This window comes from Olea europaea, chromosome 5, assembly GCF_002742605.1.
Source record: "Olea europaea var. sylvestris chromosome 5, O_europaea_v1, whole genome shotgun sequence".
Lineage (NCBI taxonomy): Eukaryota > Viridiplantae > Streptophyta > Magnoliopsida > Lamiales > Oleaceae > Olea > Olea europaea.
In genome coordinates this window covers 8,813,406-8,833,649 of record NC_036241.1, presented here as the reverse complement: position 1 = coordinate 8,833,649, position 20,244 = coordinate 8,813,406, and the positions used below count along the sequence as shown (strand labels likewise).

Here is a 20,244-nt window from a genome sequence, read left to right as displayed (position 1 = left end):
AGCAAAAACAAGCTATGTATAGTCAATATAAAGAATGGTTCAATAAAGTCCTATAAAGAATGGTTCAAACCATCATATGACCTAGGTAATTTAGCCTTTGTCATTGACTAAACGGTGGTGAATAACAAGCTTCTATGTGTCCACGGTATACTTGAATGAAGTGTCATTACATTTTTTTCAAAGTTATAAAATTTCATTTGGCCAAAACAAAAAAGCTTAAATTAACTTTTACTCCAAGCAATGTTACTGCAATAGTACTTGTACAAGCTAAATAACAATTATATTCTCAATTTCCTGTAACTTTTCGACGCAAGAAGACACAAACACTAGTCATTTCATAGTAAATGCAAACACATCGTCATTCCCAATACTCCAAAACAAAACGATATAAATATTCAATGCAGGTCTCATCAACAAATCAGTAAGTACTTGCAGCACCAAATGGCTCAACCCTATTCTCACCAAGATTTAACCCTGCCATAGCATCTCTAAACCACTGCTCACCTGCGCCAACTCCAAAGGATCATTATAACTCCTAACAGCCTGCACAATAGCCCGAACCCTCTTGTAAGGATCATCAAAACTGAAAACCTCTGGTCCCAAGAACACTCCATCACATCCCAATTGTATCATCAGTGCAGCATCAGTAGGTGTCACTATACCTCCAGCAGCGAAATGCACCACCGGCAGCCTCTCCATTTGCTTAGTCTGCGCCACGATATCATAATGCGCATTAATCTGCTTAGAAAACGTAAACACCTCGTCCTCGTCCATGTTATTCAATCGTCTAATTTCGCCCATTACTTTCCTCACACTACGAACCGTCTCAACTACATTCCCTGTAGAGAAAATATTGTGGCACAATGATGATTGGGCTAGACTATTAAAACTGATGGGTTTGTGGGCTGGATCATTTGATCACTGAGCTGGGCTGATCTGCTTGGCATAAAACGTGTGTTGCTGAAACCCGTTTTTCTTTAATAAGAACAGAAACTCCAGATCTTGCCAAGTGTCACTCTACTCACCGTTGATGAGGAATCTTCTAGCTCCTTCGATATTAATTTGGCTTCTAGGGTTTGAGATGGTGTGACTTTTCATTTTTCAGCTCTCTCTCTGTTCTCTCTCTGTTGTTGGTTCTTCGATCCTCCTTTTGCATTCAAAAAGCCCCCTGTAGATCTAAATGTATTCTCAACCCCATAATAGATCTTGAGTGGTTTTGTAGGGTAATCCTTGAGTGGATATTCTAATATGCAGTGTGGGTTGTTGTGTGCGAAATCTTGATGTGATTTCGCCTGAGTGCCATGAACTATGATCTATAATTTTTTGGAGATTACAGTTAATATAGTGATTCCTTCCGGTGGCGGAAGCTCAAAAGGGGATTAGAAACTCCGATTCCGAACCTCTTGCCTTAGGGCGAAAATATTGTGTTCTTTACATTTTTTTTATGTTTCTTTCATTTGCAGTTTATTATTTCGTATTTTTGTAAAATAAGTGGGCTGATTTTTTTGAACTTCTCATAACAGTGGTATCAAATCTCGTGACGGGGGTTCTTGGTGACGTTGTTGGTAGATTCGAAGGTTTCTTGCACTAGTTTAGTTGATCTCGTTATTTTCATGAAACCCTAACAAGGTTTCTTTGGTGAGTTCGTTCCATATTCTTCGAGTTACATATACTGAAGTTGCCTGTACTGTGAGATTTCTGCAACCGAGCCTTAAACCCTAGATTTGTGACTTCTCTTGGCAATACCTATGTCCAGAAACCTCTTGAGTTGTCTGGAATCTTAGGGTTGCCTTGACTTCAGTCAATGATCTAGTTTCATTACATGATTCTTGCATGTATTTATTACTCTGTACATAGCATGCTGTGACTTAGGTATATATGACCATATATGTGCTGTTTTTGAGTAAACTGCCTATTCTATAGTGAATGAATTGCTGAGTTTTCTTACTGAATAGTTTGACACATACAACTTGTTGACTGTACACTCTAATTTTGTTTACTGTGTATGATATTTGACTTCTTGCAAGTTGTATATACTATCATATTTGCAAGTGATCTGCATGCACACTTTATCATCAAATTGTGGTTTTTTTATTATGTCAACAAAAGTTGAACTGGAAATTTTTAATGGTAAAGGAGACTTTAGTCTCTGGAGCAAGAAAATTCGAGCTCTTTTACTTCAACAAAAATGTGCTAAATCCATTGATGAAACATGGTCAGAAGAAATGGAAGAAACTAAGAAAACTGAACTTGATGAAATTGCATGGAGTTCTATATTCTTGCATTTGTCTGACAATGTGTTAAGAGAGATTGGTGAAACAGAAACTGCTGCTGGGTTGTGGAAAAAATTAGAAGATACTTATTTGAATAAAACCATGCCTAATAAAGTGTATCTTCTAAAACAATTTTTTGGTTTCAAATTGGACCCATCTATTGATCTTGAGGCAAATCTTGACAGATTCAACAGACTATCCCGTGACCTAGCTAACTGTGATGAGAAACTCTCAAAAGATATGTTGGCTGTGGTTTTGTTGAATTCAATAAGTGATAAATATAAAGATGTTAAAAATGCTATTGAATATGGAAGGAAAACTCTAACCACTGATGTGATAATAAGTCCTTTAAGAAACAAAGAGTTAGAGTTAAAATCTGAGAAAAGAGAATCTGTTAGTGGTGAAAATTTGATGGTTAAGTCCAAACCAAATTTAAATCCAAAAATTGCTAACTTCAATAAGAAACTAGGACACAAAAGGAAAGTGAACTTTAAAGACAAAATGAGAACCAAGACTAAGGGTAAAAAATGTTTTTACTGTCTAGATGAAAGTCACTTTATAAAAGATTGCCATAAAAGACTTAATGATTTGAGGAATAAGTCTAATAATGATGGAGGTGCTGCCTTAGCCTATAATAATGAGACCAACCTAGATGAGGTCTATGTTGCTATACACAGTCCACCTAGTCAGGAGTGGATCCTTGACTCCGGTTGCACCTTTCACATGTGTCCTAAAAGAGAATGGTTTAGTGAGTTTGAAAATGTAAATGGAGGCCAAGTGTTAATGGGTAATCACATGTCTTGTTAGGTTAAAGGAATAGGAGCAATCACCTTAAGGTTGGATGGTAATAATGAATTGATCTTAGAGAAGACCAGGTATGTTCCGGACCTACAAAGAAATTTGATATCCTTAGGTGTCCTAGATGACCTAAACTACAATATTGTGATTAATAAGGGATACATTAAGATCTTGAGGGGCTCTCAACTTGTTGTTGAAGCCCCCAAGAGACATGGGCTTTACATTTTACATACTCAAAAAAATTTTAACTCTACATCAACAGCAATTTCTGCCTCCAATGATAAGTCACAATTATGGCATAAAATATTGGGCCATATTAGTGACAAAGGACTTCAGATTTTGAAAAAAACAAGGTGCTTTTGGTAAAAATATAATTGTGAAACTTAGTTTTTGTGATCATTGCGTACTAGGAAAGCAAAATAGATTACCATTTCTAACTAGGATGCATAAATCTGTATCTATTCTTGAATATTTACATACTGATCTTTGGGGACCAGTTTATGTGCCCACACATACTGGTTTTAGATTTTCCTTTTAATTATAGATGATTTTTCTAGGAAAAACTGGCTCTTTCTGCTTAAACATAAGTCCGACACTTTTAGTGCTTTTAAAGAATGGAAAACCTTGATTGAGAATCAAACAAATAAAAAGATTAGTGTTGAGAACTAATAATGGGCTTGAGTTTTGCAATTATGAATTTGATGAATTGTGCAAATTGCATGGTATTCTAAGACACAGAACAGTGACACACACCCCACAACAAAATGGCTTGACTGAAAGAATGAACCGAACTATTCTTGAGAGAGTTAGATGCATGTTACTAGGTTCTGGGCTTCCCAAGTTATTTTGGGGGGAAGCTGCAAAAATTGCTAGTTATCTCATAAATAGAAGCCTCGCTAGTGCTATACAATGTAAATCCCCTGAAGAAGTTTGGACAGGAAAATCTGTAGATTTGAGTAATCTAAAAATATTTGGGTGTGCAGCCTTTGCACTTCAATTTGAAGGGAAACTTGAACCTAGGGCCCTTAAGTGTGTTTTTTTGGGCTATGGTCAAGGGGTGAAGGGGTATAGACTTTGGGTAAGAGAGACCAAAGGTTATAAGATCATTATAAGTAGAAATGTGGGGTTTAATGAATCTGATCTGCCTTGTTTGAAATCTGAAAATAACACTAATGAATCTGGTCAAACTGAAAATAAAGGAAAGGAAACTGAAATTGAGGTGGAGCAAGTTAATAATGATAATCTGCAACATGAACAGATTGTAAATAGTGAAATTGAGGCTCAAAATGATGAAGAAACTGATCAAAATGAATCTGATTTTGAAGTTAATCAACCATTGAATGATTATCAACTTGCTAGAGATAAAGAAAGGAGAGAAATAAGACCACCTGTGAGATTTGATGATGAAATATCCCTTCTAACTGTTCAAGGGTTCATTGAAAATGAACCCGAGTCCTATAAAGATGCTATGAATAGCAAGGACTCTAAGCATTGGCTGAATGCAATGCATGATGAAATTGAATCATTGAGGAAGAATAAAACATGGACCTTAGTGAAAAGACCTAAGGGAAAGAGAGTTATAGATTGTAAGTGAATTTTTAAAATCAAAAGAGGTGAAAAAGATGAGAATGACATTAGATACAAAGCAAGACTTGTGGCTAAGGGTTATGCCCAAAAAGAGTGAATAGATTTCAATGAAATCTTTTCTCCAGTTGTAAAATTTACAACTGTTAGAGTCATACTTGTCCTTGCAGCTCAATTTAATTGAGAATTGGATCAATTAGATGTAAAAACTGCGTTTTTTAAATGAAGATCTTGAAGAAACCATTTTTATGGAACAACCTAAAGGCTTTGAAGTGAATAAAAATTCAGACTTAGTATGCCTTCTTAAAAAGTCACTTTACGGTTTAAAACAAACTCCAAGACAATGGTACAAGAGATTTGACACCTTTGTGCTTGGACTTGGTTTTAAAATAAGTAATTTCGATACTTGTCTTTATTGTAAAGGAAACGGAGGTGAGAATTCACTCTATCTTCTACTTTATGTGGATGACATGCTTTTAGCAAGTCATGACATAAAGGAAATAGAGTCAATTAAAGACAAATTAAAATCTAAATTTGAAATGAAGGATTTAGGTTCTGTTAGAAAAATCTTGGGTATCGAAATTATAAGAAATAGAAGAGAGGGCACACTAAGTCTAAATCAAAAATCTTATGCTTTGAAAATACTTGAAAGATTTGCACTGTCTGATGCTAAAAGTGTGAGCTTACCTTTAGCAAATCACTTCAAATTATCTAATGATCAATGTCCCAAAACTGAAGAAGAGTTTAAAAGAATAGCTAGAGTGCCATATTTTAATGCTGTGGGGTCAGTTATGTATCTAATGATTTGTTCTAGACCTGATTTGGCATTTGCAATAAGTGTATTGAGTAGATACATGTCAAATCCTGGTGAGGTTCATTGACCTAGGAATTGAGTATAGAAAACAATCTGAAGGTGTTATTTTGAGGGGTTTCACTGATTCTGATTATGCAGGTGATAGAGATAACAGAAATCAACTTCTGCCTATGTTTACACTTTATGTAATTCCTGTATAAGCTAAAAATCACAATTACAAAAGATTATTACATTATCTTTAACTGAAGCAGAATATATAGCTGCTACTGATGCAATTAAAGAATAAATTTGGCTAAAAGGACTTTTAAATGAATTTGGTTTCATAAATGATGTTGTCTTACATTCTAATAGCCAATCTACTATATATTTGAGTAGAAATCCTATGCTACATAATAGATCTAAACATGTTGATGTGAAATTTCATTTTATTAGAGATGTAATTTCTCAAGGTGTTGCTAAATTTGAAAAGATTTCTACTCATTTTAACCTTGCTGATGTTGGAACCAAAGTGCTGCCTTTAAACAAGTTCTTGGACTGTCTTGTTTAAAGCAGCTTAATATAAATTGCTGCTGATTTGTGTATCAGGTACCCAAGCAAATGATGTCATGACTGTAGGAATCACTATAAATGATGCTGGAATCATTATACCAAGGTGGAGAATGTAGAGAAAATATTGTGGCACAATGATGATTGGGCTGGACTATTAAAACTGATGGGCTTCTGGATTGGATCATTTGATCACTGAGCTGGGCTGATCTGCTTGGCATAAAACGTGTGTTGCTGAAACCCGTTTTTCTTTAATAAGAACAGACACTCCAGATGTTGCCAAGTGTCACTCTACTCACCGTTGATGAGGAATCTTCTAGCTCCTTCGATATTAATCTGGCTTCTAGGGTTTGAGATGGTGTGACTTTTCATTTTTCAGCTCTCTCTCTCGAACTCTCTGTTGTTGGTTCTTTGATTCTCCTTTGCATTCAAAAAGTCCCCTGTAGATCTAAATGTATTCTCAGCCCCATAATAGATCTTGAGTGGTTTTGTAGGGCGTAATCCTTGAGTGATATTCTAATATGTAGTGTGGGTTGTTGTGTACGAAATCTTGATGTGATTTCGCCTGAGTGTCACGAACTGTGATCTATAAATTTTTGGAGATTCCGGTTAATATAGTGATTCCTTCCTGTGACGGAAGCTCAAAAGGGGATTAAGAACTCCGGTTCTGAACCTCTTGCCTTAGGGTGAAAATATCGTGTCCTTTGCGTTTTTTTTTTTTTTTTTTAATTAATGTTTCTTTGATTTGCAGTTTATTATTTCGTATTTTTGTGAAATAAGTGGGCTGATTTTCTTGAACTTCTCGTAACATTCCCATATCCCTTCAGATCACCTTTAATTGTGTATCATCGCGCCCCTTCTCTCACTCTCCTTAAAGCCTTTCCCAGATCGCAACACCCACTAATAAAGGGCGTTCCAAAATTATGCTTATAAGATCGCTGATGAGGATCATTTTATTAAATGTATTTGGTTCAAGAAACAAAAATCTTGAACTGAAAAGCCAAATAACGAATTAAATTAAACCAAATGGAGGCAAAACAAACCAAATACTCACTCGTGCAGTCCAAAATTACAGTAATTCAAACGGGGAAACTACAGAGGAATTCACTCATAAATAAATCGACACTATTTTCAAGTCCTGAAATGAAAGCCAAATTCTGAGATGAAAATTACCTATACGAATTTATATGACAATTCTCGTTTCCAGATCTCTTCAAACCGAGTTTCTCTGAAAATTTGCTTAACTTCCTTCAAGTTTGTTTGCTGGAAATTCAAATAGATAGGCTAATTTTTGCTGAATCTTTCTGCCTCAATTGAAGAAGTGGAATTAGGTTTGAGAGAGAATGAAAATTTAAGGGAAAAACTTTGGAGGGAAAGAGAAAGTGGAAACGTAGGTGTAGGAGGGTTTTTCATTGTTGGAGTTTGTTAACCCCAAAAAAATTGTATTTTCTCTCTTTTTACTTATCTTCTAATTAAAATCAAATAAATATTTTGTGGGGATTAAAATTAGAAATATTGAAATAGTAATTGGAAAATATTTCGTTAATTATTAGCCTATAAATATGACAAATATTTTTGTCGGCAAAAGATATATTTGAATTAAGGAAATGTGATAAGGATGGAAGGAAATAAGTTAAAAGGGAATAAAATCATGCATTATTTACTTTTTTTTTCCACAAACTTTCAACGACAATACTTAGTCGGTCATTGAATGTCACCTTCAACGACTATGTCTTATTAGTCGTTGAATGCCGAAAAACTATTTTGGCGCCAAGCTAAATTTGTAACCAAGTTGTCATAAACCTCCAACGACTAAAACATAATTTGTCATTGAATGTCACCTGTAACGACCACTAAATAAATCATCGTTAGATGTCGAGTTTTCTTTTAGTTTCAACGACGAAATAAAATTAGTTGCTGCTTTACTATATTAATGACCAAACATTATGGTCGACGAATATTTACTATATTATTTGTGTTTGTTAATAACCAATTTTTGTTGTCGTTGACTATGAACAAATATTTTGGCAGCAATATTTTATTTGGCACCCTCTTAGAACGACCAATTCTAATTTGGTCGTTGAAAAAATAGATTTAACAACCATCTTTTTGGTCATCGTATGATATTTCCAACTAATTTAAATTTCGATTCTTTATCATCCAATTTCTACGATGAAATGTATGAGTTGGTCGTTGAAAATAATATTTAACGACCAGATTGATTTGGTCGTTGAAATATTAGTTGTTAAATATCATTTTTCTTGTAGTATATTATCACATTATTTTACAACAGAATTCTCTTGATTTCCTCTTTTCTAAATCTTATGATACTGTTTCAAAAATTACTTCAATAGTGTACATTCTGAAATTTTTACATGGTATTTCCTACGGACAACCATTATTATTAATACATAATTTTATAAATTTTTGTCTCCAAACATTGCAATATGTAGAATTAGACAACATAGTACAGAGACAATATCAAAAACACTCCTCTGTTAAATAACAATATCAAATACACCCCTTCACGATTAAAAAAGTAAACTAACCTCCTCGTTTCTAGTTTAAAGTAGCATATTCACTGCTAATCGATCACCACATATAATCTCAAATGAGATTGATATGCATATAATGCCATATAGCACAGAGTGTCTCCAATATTGTCGAACCTCCCATACAAAAGCCTAATTTAACAAATGTTCACCACATCCATCCATAAACATATCGAGTTGATTATTTTAGGGAAAATTGCAGTCGAGTCCAATTTTTTTCCGAAAAGTGCACAAGTCCTAAACGTTTTATTTTTAGCACCACTATTCAAAATGTTTTGATAAATATGAAGCACAAGGATATTCGAAAAGTTACCATTGAAGAAGACCGATAATGACAAGAGTGTAGTACAATTGCCAAACAATAAAGGATAAAATTGTCTTCATTCATTCTCAATTAAAAGTTAAACTAAAGAAATAAAAATAAAAGGAAAAAAGAAAAAATAAAATCTCATTAGTCATCTTCTCTCCACCCACCCTACCCGTCACCACCTTAACAATCCACCATTACTATACCGACGACACAAAAATAGTCACACAAAAACACAAATCATAAATAATCAAACATCTTCAAAATCTGGAAACATGAATAAAAACATCTTCAAATTTTAAGACTGTGCCAACTACCACCACCACCACCCAATGCAATCACATTCTTCTTGTCAATGCTGGTAGCCTTGTTGTGATCAAGACCATAAACACCGACTCGTGTCAATATGCTGCTTTGCCAGTCCCGTTTGGTAACCATTTTTTTTTAAAATGAATTTTCTCTCTCTTCTTTTCAACCACACATTTTTTATTAAAATAATATTACACGTAAATCAAAAACTTTTTCTTATTTATCAACCACACATTTCCCATCAATTTAATATTCAAAAAAGCATTTTTATATAAAAATGTTTTCCAAACACCCTCTAGATGCCTGTCCATGACCGACAATCGAGCTAAGTTGATTTATTTCTTTCTCAAAATTACCCTCCACTAACAAATTAGGTGAAATTCATAACCGATTAAATACTTTGCCGTGAGTAAGATTTCTAGGCGAAATTCATAATAGCCTTCTACTAAAAAATTACATATACTTTTCTTTCCACTAGTTTAACTTGTATTTAATTTGCAATATCTACCAACTATTTTTTTATTTTTTATTTTATTTATTTTTTTAAAATTTGTCCCATGAATCTCGAGTTGGATTTTTCTTCCTAATATTATAAAAACCTGTCCAATTCAACTCAACAATCACGATAAAAGTTTCCATGCACACATATTTTTTACTCACGAACTTCATATTATGAAATTTTCTTTTACAATGTAAAAAAGCAAAGTAAAACACTACTTTTGGGAGGAAAGTTGGGAATGGGAAATCAATATAGAAACCCTACAACGGCTTTAGATTCAAGAAAGAAAAACTAGTTGACAGAGGCGCATTTTTTTCTAATTTGCCCAGCCTGTCCCGTTAGCACGCCAATATTCCCAAGTTTCACCATTGATGCAGCGAAATCCTTTGAAAACAGAAACGGATTTGCACTGTAATCCTTAACCATGGCTGCAGTTTTTGGGTCCCCAATCAAAGCTTGATCAGATTCAAGAAGGCCTGAATTGTTGATGATGTTCTTGTAATACATATTATCAAATCTGTACACAGATTGAGAGTCCAGTGGAGAAGTTTTGTTGTTTGATCCATCATTGTTTGGACAGAAGTTTTGTAAGTTTGAGAGTAACGAGACAAAAAGGTGCCGAAAGGAAAAAGAACTTATGATCCATTTTCTGAAAGGAAGGCAAATTTGTGACGATTTTTGTTAGGGGAATGGCTGCAATTTATAAGCAAGAAGAAGGAAGTACTGAGGAGATTTCATTGGTGGGTTCTATGAGTGGCATTTCCACTATGTTCTTGATAAACTAATATTTTGGCCATTGCTGCTGTAATTTATAAACTGATTCATGTATCAACTTATAATTAAAAACTGGATAACTATTCCATGATATCATCCACTGGGGATTTCTTAATTGTTTGTGTAGTTTAAGGAATTCTTGCACTGTGAAGCACTGAGCAAAACCTATAGTATGTCCTCCTGCAACATCAAGGCGAGAAGAGGTTAGAAATAGACTTTTATTAGTTACAACATGTTTGGTGATGAAATTGAGTATTAAATTATTTATTTATTATTTTTTTTTTTTATTATTATTTTTTTTAATGACGAGGGAACCCATAGCCACTACCCTTTAAGTGCGCTTTGGGTAAACTTTCGGGCTGACGCAATAGCTTGCAAACCAAGCCAACTAGGTAAACCGTACTAGGCAAACCCTATGTGACAAACTCGATCGAAAAAATATTGATAGGGGGAATCGAACTCGTGACTAAAAGCCTTCGCACTCACTTACTACACCAACTCGATCACCCCATGAGCCTCTTTTGATCACACAAAACAAGGACATGTAATAAGATAGACTTGCTTTCCTTTTTCTCCTATCCCAAATTATTAGTCACTTTCCTTGTTGAAAGTATAGAAGATTTTTTAGTTTTCTAATATGTCCCGTCTTGTTATCAACAAATATGAACTACTCGTATTTAAACTATTATTTAATTAAGAGTATATTATGAAAAATATAAGAAAAATTATATTTTCAACTAAATTAGTTACAGTTTCTTAATTGTGTGAAAATAGAAATAAGCTTATATTTGTGGGATGGAGGGAGTCAAAACATGTTTAAACCATAGAATTTAATGCCTTTTCGTATCCATCTCCACCTCTCTGAAAAGGCAGGCTTGCTCATGACTCAAGCCATGCCTGAATCATCTTACCTATTTTGACACCATTTCCCCCATATGTTGGAGTTATTCAATTCTTGAAATAACACAAAAGGTAATCAATTTCAAATCGGGCCAACCATAGCTTGGTCTAGTATTAGGGTTTCAGAGGGGCGAGCTGGTCGCCCTGTCCATTTTAACAACCCTTCTTCATACGTCGAAGTTATTATCACACTCTTCAATATTAGTCAATATTAACATGAACGAATTTAATAAGGTGATATACTAAGCTTCAATCAGACATGGATAAAATTTTTGAATTATCTTGTCCAGTTGAACATACAAATATGGCTTAAGCCTTCAATCACTGGTAATTTAAAATTCATAAAAATCAACTTTTTTTCTTGATAATGCTAGTAAAGGAAAAACAAATAATTAAGCACCTGAAAGGACAACCACGTCCTTGACATCAAGACCATTGGATACAAATTTGGCAGTTATATTTTCCAGTGGCTCAAAAGGTGACGGCAACTGCTCATTAGCTGCTTTCTCACTTGCGGTTACTCCATCTCTTCTACCCAATGAAATAAGCCAATTTGGCCCACCAGACTATGCAAATTTGAGACACAAAACACAAATTAATCCAAATCCCTACATCATTTTTCCTTTTCTAATAAATTATATTCCATTTTTTTTAATTTGATTTAATTATACTTTTCATAGATTCTAAATGTAGTGATAACTAAGAATTTATATGACACACTTTATATCAAAGTTCAATTTATTCGAGATTTTTACTTACCATAACGACCGCCTCTCTTGCAGCAAGAACCAATATATCAACACACGATACAATTGACGGGCAAGCTTTTTCTACATCAGCTTTTATGCTCTCAATAACTTCAAATCCTCGAACTGAATTGCGATTAGGTGAAGCATTCTTCTCCCCTTTGAAATCTTTAGTGTCATCTAGAAGTATGGAAGCATCACATCCCTACACACAAGTTCAAGAATTTAACAACTCTATAAATAAATTACAAACTAAAATTTAGTTTTCTATCGTGTGCATTACTGCAAACCCATTTTTTCTATTCAATGACGCCAAATAATGACTAAATAGACACTAAACTCGACTTCTAGTCATAGTGGCTTTTGTGTACTTATTATCTTGGACTAGAAAGGATGAGACGAAATAACATAAAAATTTAGTCACGTGTGTCTTGTTTAAGTTTGGATATACAATCTATGTTAAGGATGTTAAAAAGGGTGAGTCTATGAATTGGAGAAGTGAGCAAACGACATAAAATTCTTATTGAAAACAAAAAAATCTTGCCCGTTAGCTTAGCCCACTCACGAGGGCCCACAAAAAGTGTGACAAGCTGTTCTTATGCCGGCCGGGGCTGGCCCAAGTCCATGTATGGTCAAGCTTCGATCAGGTTTACCCGGATCTTTGAAACTCCTAGTTTAAACGGTTGCTAACTCAAATGAAAGCCTAAGAAAAAAAATGAATAATGTTACGTAACATCTAGGTGACGCTAGATGATAGACTGAATGAAAGATAAAATCAAATTATTTATTTAGTTCCACCTATCATTTAATGCGACATTAATGCTATCTAAATTGTGGTTATAACCCCAGTAGGGATAAATAGCATTACTAACACACACACACACATATATAGGCACGTAAAAAAGCTGAAAAAAGGAGAAATTAAAATAATTAATTAATTACATTTACAAAACAATCATGAACCAACTAGGTAAACCGTACTAGGCAAACCCTATGTGACAAACTCGATCGAAAAAATATTGATAGGGGGAATCGAACTCGTGACTAAAAGCCTTCGCACTCACTTACTACACATATGTAATATATCGGATTATTGCAAACCTAAAAACAATTAGGTGTAGTTTATCATCACCACCATGGACTTGGGGGGTATCTCAACTTTAATGGCACATTCACTACTAACAATTTCTTTCACACAATTTTCTTCCACAATTCGATTAGATAAACATAACTAACAAATTATTAGTCACTTTCCTTGTTGAAAGTATAGAAGATTTTTTAGTTTTCTAATATGTCCCGTCTTGTTATCAACAAATATGAACTACTCGTATTTAAACTATTATTTAATTAAGAGTATATTATGAAAAATATAAGAAAAATTATATTTTCAACTAAATTAGTTACAGTTTCTTAATTGTGTGAAAATAGAAATAAGCTTATATTTGTGGGATGGAGGGAGTCAAAACATGTTTAAACCATAGAATTTAATGCCTTTTCGTATCCATCTCCACCTCTCTGAAAAGGCAGGCTTGCTCATGACTCAAGCCATGCCTGAATCATCTTACCTATTTTGACACCATTTCCCCCATATGTTGGAGTTATTCAATTCTTGAAATAACACAAAAGGTAATCAATTTCAAATCGGGCCAACCATAGCTTGGTCTAGTATTAGGGTTTCAGAGGGGCGAGCTGGTCGCCCTGTCCATTTTAACAACCCTTCTTCATACGTCGAAGTTATTATCACACTCTTCAATATTAGTCAATATTAACATGAACGAATTTAATAAGGTGATATACTAAGCTTCAATCAGACATGGATAAAATTTTTGAATTATCTTGTCCAGTTGAACATACAAATATGGCTTAAGCCTTCAATCACTGGTAATTTAAAATTCATAAAAATCAACTTTTTTTCTTGATAATGCTAGTAAAGGAAAAACAAATAATTAAGCACCTGAAAGGACAACCACGTCCTTGACATCAAGACCATTGGATACAAATTTGGCAGTTATATTTTCCAGTGGCTCAAAAGGTGACGGCAACTGCTCATTAGCTGCTTTCTCACTTGCGGTTACTCCATCTCTTCTACCCAATGAAATAAGCCAATTTGGCCCACCAGACTATGCAAATTTGAGACACAAAACACAAATTAATCCAAATCCCTACATCATTTTTCCTTTTCTAATAAATTATATTCCATTTTTTTTAATTTGATTTAATTATACTTTTCATAGATTCTAAATGTAGTGATAACTAAGAATTTATATGACACACTTTATATCAAAGTTCAATTTATTCAAGAATTTTACTTACCATAACAACCGCCTCTCTTGCAGCAAGAACCAATATGTCAACACAAGATACAATTGACGGGCAAGCTTTTTCTACATCTGCTTTTATGCCCTCAATAACTTCAAATCCTCGAACTGAATTGCGATTAGGTGAAGCATTCTTCTCCCCTTTGAAATCTTTAGTGTCATCTAGAAGTATGGAAGCATCACATCCCTACACACAAGTTCAAGAATTTAACAACTCTATAAATAAAATACAAACTAAAATTTAGTTTTCTATCGTGTGCATTACTGCAAACCCATTTTTTCTATTCAATGACGCCAAATAATGACTAAATAGACACTAAACTCGACTTCTAGTCATAGTGCTTTTGTGTACTTATTATCTTGGACTAGAAAGGATGAGACGAAATAACATAAAAATTTAGTCACGTGTGTCTTGTTTAAGTTTGGATATACAATCTATGTTAAGGATGTTAAAAAGGGTGAGTCTATGAATTGGAGAAGTGAGCAAACGACATAAAATTCTTATTGAAAACAAAAAAATCTTGCCCGTTAGCTTAGCCCACTCACGAGGGCCCACAAAAAGTGTGACAAGCTGTTCTTATGCCGGCCGGGGCTGGCCCAAGTCCATGTATGGTCAAGCTTCGATCAGGTTTACCCGGATCTTTGAAACTCCTAGTTTAAACGGTTGCTAACTCAAATGAAAGCCTAAGAAAAAAAATGAATAATGTTACGTAACATCTAGGTGACGCTAGATGATAGACTGAATGAAAGATAAAATCAAATTATTTATTTAGTTCCACCTATCATTTAATGCGACATTAATGCTATCTAAATTGTGGTTATAACCCCAGTAGGGATAAATAGCATTACTAACACACACACACGCATATATAGGCACGTAAAAAAGCTGAAAAAAGGAGAAATTAAAATAATTAATTAATTACATTTACAAAACAATCATGAAAGTGCAAGCGGAGGAGGGATGCAGCAATTCTGGCGTCATTTTTATATGCAGCCCAAACGCCCGACCTCACCATCATGTTCAAAGTAGGGCATGATTTATCATAAAAACTGTAACTCAACATTCCATTATCAGCTGGTTTATCAGGGTAGCTGTAATCGGGTCTGGCATTAATGGCTGAAAATAAGCAGATTATACAAAAAGGTGCCGAAAGGAAAAAGAACTTATGATCCATTTTCTGAAAGGAAGGCAAATTTGTGACGATTTTTGTTAGGGGAATGGCTGCAATTTATAAGCAAGAAGAAGGAAGTACTGAGGAGATTTCATTGGTGGGTTCTATGAGTGGCATTTCCACTATGTTCTTGATAAACTAATATTTTGGCCATTGCTGCTGTAATTTATAAACTGATTCATGTATCAACTTATAATTAAAAACTGGATAACTATTCCATGATATCATCCACTGGGGATTTCTTAATTGTTTGTGTAGTTTAAGGAATTCTTGCACGTTTCATCTTAGAATCATGATAGTTCCGTAGGAAATATAGAGACGGACATTTAGAATTACATATGTAATATATCGGATTATTGCAAACCTAAAAACAATTAGGTGTAGTTTATCATCACCACCATGGACTTGGGGGGTATCTCAACTTTAATGGCACATTCACTACTAACAATTTCTTTCACACAATTTTCTTCCACAATTCGATTAGATAAACATAACTAAAGTGGTCATGTGGTCATTTGGTGATTCATCTTCCAATATGGGATGCCACACTTTTCCGTTTTGAAATTTCAGCCCTTGTTTGAGATCCATTTTGGAGGAAAAATACATTTTTGAATGGTGTACTCATGGAAATGTGAAGTTAAAAAATAAGGAAATGTTTTGAATTTACGTGTAATATTATTTTATAAAAGAATGTGTGGTTGAAATGATGTCAAAACACTGTTTAAGAATGTATTTTTTTATCCCAGAGAATAGGGTCAAAAAGGGCTCAATTCCATTTTCCAAAACTTTCCTAATTAACTGATTTGTTTACTTTAGTTTTTCATATCCAAATATAATTTTGAGTAACAAATATACCACTAACATCACCTCATGAAGAAAAACATGTTCAGTCTTTGAACCTTGAAATCGGCTAATGAGTTCCACTCAAATGTGGTCAAAGTTGTCCACTTGCAACTTTATTAAGTCATTTTTTCCAACTTTTTATCTAGTGTACTAAAAATGATTTAGCCATCGTTTGGTGGTAATTTTTCACATCCAAAAATCAATTTTTGACTATTATTTCACTATTTTAACCGTCATTTTTGACTTCTTCATTCACATGTGAGACCAACTTTTATCTTTAATGATCAAGAAATCAATTTTCATAATCACTAACGTACAGATCCCTAATATTTTTTTTGAATGAGAGGATAATATATACTTCAACACAGCTAGAAACAAATCCAAGAAAATGGACAAGATTTACACTATAGCACCATGCAATGAATCTTTTTGCTAGTCAACACTCTAAAGTAACTAATCCACTCATCCCACAATTTTTAAATATCTTAAGCAAGTGGGAATACATGTTTGTCAAAAGCTCATTAGATATTTTATATGGCACATTGAACACTGAAAGTTTATTAAGCACTATTGACACTCAAGTGCTTAATAAAGGGATTAGATTAAGTAATAAATTGCAAAAGTTTGACTTTGAGTCACCAATTGAAAACCCAATTCTTATGTTAAATTTTATTTTATTTTATTTTTTTATTTTTTTGGATGAATGCATCATGTTTGCTACTTTGTTATAAAGAAAAGTAAAATTAAAATAGAAAAAGACCAATGTAAGTGTCATGTCGTTTTAATCAACTGTGCTAATAAGCCATATTGCAATCAGGTCCTTTTCGTGCTATAATCCATATGAAATGCAGCTTATTAATATTGACGTAAAAATTTTTACATGGTAGAGTTAATTTTTTGGTACAAATATCAATAACTATCAGCGGCCAAGCCTTCAACATGAATATCGAGTCTGGTTTTTTTTTTTTTATCAGTAAATGTAAATATATAGATCAAAAATGTACCATGTACAAATACACCGGGCATACCCGGGCGAGACAATGTCCATAATAAAAAACAAGTACACCGGGCATACCCGGACGAATCAATGTCCATAAACATAAACAACTACTCCGGGCATACCCGGGCAAAGACAGTAGAAAGCTAATACAAAAGAAATCAAAGCTCCATGGCCAAGGATTCATAAAGAATCAAGACATCTGGATACAAAGTAAACATGACTTTGTATACGCGTGTCTTGATCCTTCTCACAATGGAATCCAAGTCATATGAGAGATCTTCAAATAATTTCCTATTTCTCGTCAGCCAAATATAGTACACTGTGGTAGCAAGAGCAACTCTCTTCGCCTTGCTAAGCCACGAAGTCCCCCGAGCCTCCTTTTTCAACCATTTAAGAGCTATAGCAAGTGTCGTCATTGATCTTGTGATGCCAAGCCATCTCCTAATACTCCCCCTTAATGAAGATGTGAAAGAACACTTGAAGAAAAGATGCTCACAAGTCTCTTCAAAACCTCCACAAAAGATACACTTGCGATTGATGTCCAAGTAGAGCAATTTGTCTTTGGTTAGGAGCTTTGATTGGGCCCCTAACCAAAGTATAAAAGCATGCTTCGGAGTGATGCACGGTTTTCAAACTTCGGCTCCCCAAGGCTTGAAAGTTCCCTTAAGCCTAAAGAAATTATAGGCAATTTTCGTATTGAATTTATCTCCAGCCAATCTGCCCAGATTTTCATTTGAAAAACCAAAAAACTGCCTATCGAACAAAGCTGTCTGCCTGCCTAAAAGTCTGCTATAAATCTGCCCATTTCGGCCCCTAACTTGAGGCTGGACTCCCATGGAATTAGGGCCAAAAACATCACTTGGAGTTGAGGAATTATCCAGATTTAATTCCCCATAACAGTTCATCTGCCCAGAACAACAAATCTGCCCGGCTCCACCTCTATGAAGCAGAAAGTCCCGAATTTCCAGCAGTTTTTTGAACAAAGGTGAGTGGTCTTTCCTCTTCTGGACCTCCCAAATGCTATTCCCCTTAAGGTAAACATGGTGAATCCACCTAATCCAAAGGGTCTCCTTATTTGTATGAATGTTCCATAGAGATTTAGCTAAAAGTGCTAAATTCTAACTCTTTAGATCTTTCAATCCAAGACCCCCTTCTTCCTTCGGTAGGCAAATATCCTTCCATGCAACAAGTGGCTTTTTAGTTCCCCAAAGAAAGGTCCGACAAAGGCTAACAATTCTAGAAATAATTGTAGCCGGTATGGGAAAAACAGAGAGCCAAAAGCATTCCACTCCTTGAAGTACCGCCCTAATAAGTTCAACCTTGTCGGTATAAGAAAGGGGGGAGCAATTCCAACCACCAATATAACCCGCAGTTTTATCCAAGAAAGGAGCGTAAGAGCTCACTTTAAACTTCTCCGCGTCAAGAGGGATACCCAAATAACGAAAAGGCATAGACCCCTTCGGAAAATCTGAGATTTCCATGATTCTTTGTAGCTCATACCCATAAATACCAGCCGTGTAGATGCTGGATTTCAGAAAATTAATACTCAAACCCGAAGAGAGACCAAACCTTTGAAGGCAATTCATGATAATTTGAACCGACATAATATCACCCCTAGCAAAAAGCATCAAGTCATCGGCAAAAGCCAAGTGTGTCAACTTAATGGCTCCACACTTGGGGTGGTAATTGAAATCACTATCCAAAGTAGCATCCTTCATCATTCGAGAAAAAATATTCAAGGCAAAGTACGAATAGGAATGGAGGGAGCGGATCACCTTGCCTAAGACCCTTTCCACCTTTGAAGAAGCCATACATACTCCCATTCAAGGCAACGGAGTATGTCGGAGTGGTAACACACTCCATAATCCATGTAATAAATGTCGGTGGAAACTTCAATCCTTCAAGGACACCATGAAGAAAATCCTAACTAATGGAGTCATAGGCTTTCCTCAAGTCAATTTTAAGAATACATCTCGGGGCAGCTCTCTTCCTATTATATTACCTCATAAGTTCTTGAGCAAGATGTATATTCTCCGTCATACTTCTTCCTTCAATAAAGGCGGCTTGAGCTTGGTCTACAATATCTCCCAAAATAGGCCTCAACCTCGATGCAAGGATTTTTGCAATCACCTTATATGTGACATTACAACAAGAAATCGGTCTATAGTCCCCCACACAAGGTGCATGAGTAGATTTTGGCACCAAAGCAATAACCGCATGGTTCATTTGCTTGAGAATAGATCCCGATGAGAAGAATTCCAAAATAGCATCCACAAAATCCCGTTCAATACACCCCCAAGCATTCTTGAAGAAACATGAAGTGTACCCATCCGGTCCGGGAGATTTATCATCTCCAATCCCAAAAAGAGCCTCCTTTATTTCATCCAAGGAGATGTCCCGAATCAAATCATTCCCTTGTTCCGAAGATACCAAATGACCATTTGAAAGGATGTTGAATTCAATAGGCCGAACGGCCAACCACCAATATAACCCGCAGTTTTATCCAAGAAAGGAGCGTAAGAGCTCACTTTAAACTTCTCCGCGTCAAGAGGGATACCCAAATAACGAAAAGGCATAGACCCCTTCGGAAAATCTGAGATTTCCATGATTCTTTGTAGCTCATACCCATAAATACCAGCCGTGTAGATGCTGGATTTCAGAAAATTAATACTCAAACCCGAAGAGAGACCAAACCTTTGAAGGCAATTCATGATAATTTGAACCGACATAATATCACCCCTAGCAAAAAGCATCAAGTCATCGGCAAAAGCCAAGTGTGTCAACTTAATGGCTCCACACTTGGGGTGGT

At 35.0% G+C, this 20,244-nt stretch overlaps 2 pseudogenes; both read right to left on the bottom strand.

Annotated features, from left to right (window-relative positions):
• Positions 1-261: 261 nt before the first annotated feature.
• On the bottom strand, positions 262-915 carry LOC111394555 (annotated as a pseudogene).
• Positions 916-9,928: 9,013 nt separating this feature from the next.
• On the bottom strand, positions 9,929-15,629 carry LOC111394209 (annotated as a pseudogene).
• Between the last annotated feature and the right edge of the window lie 4,615 nt (positions 15,630-20,244).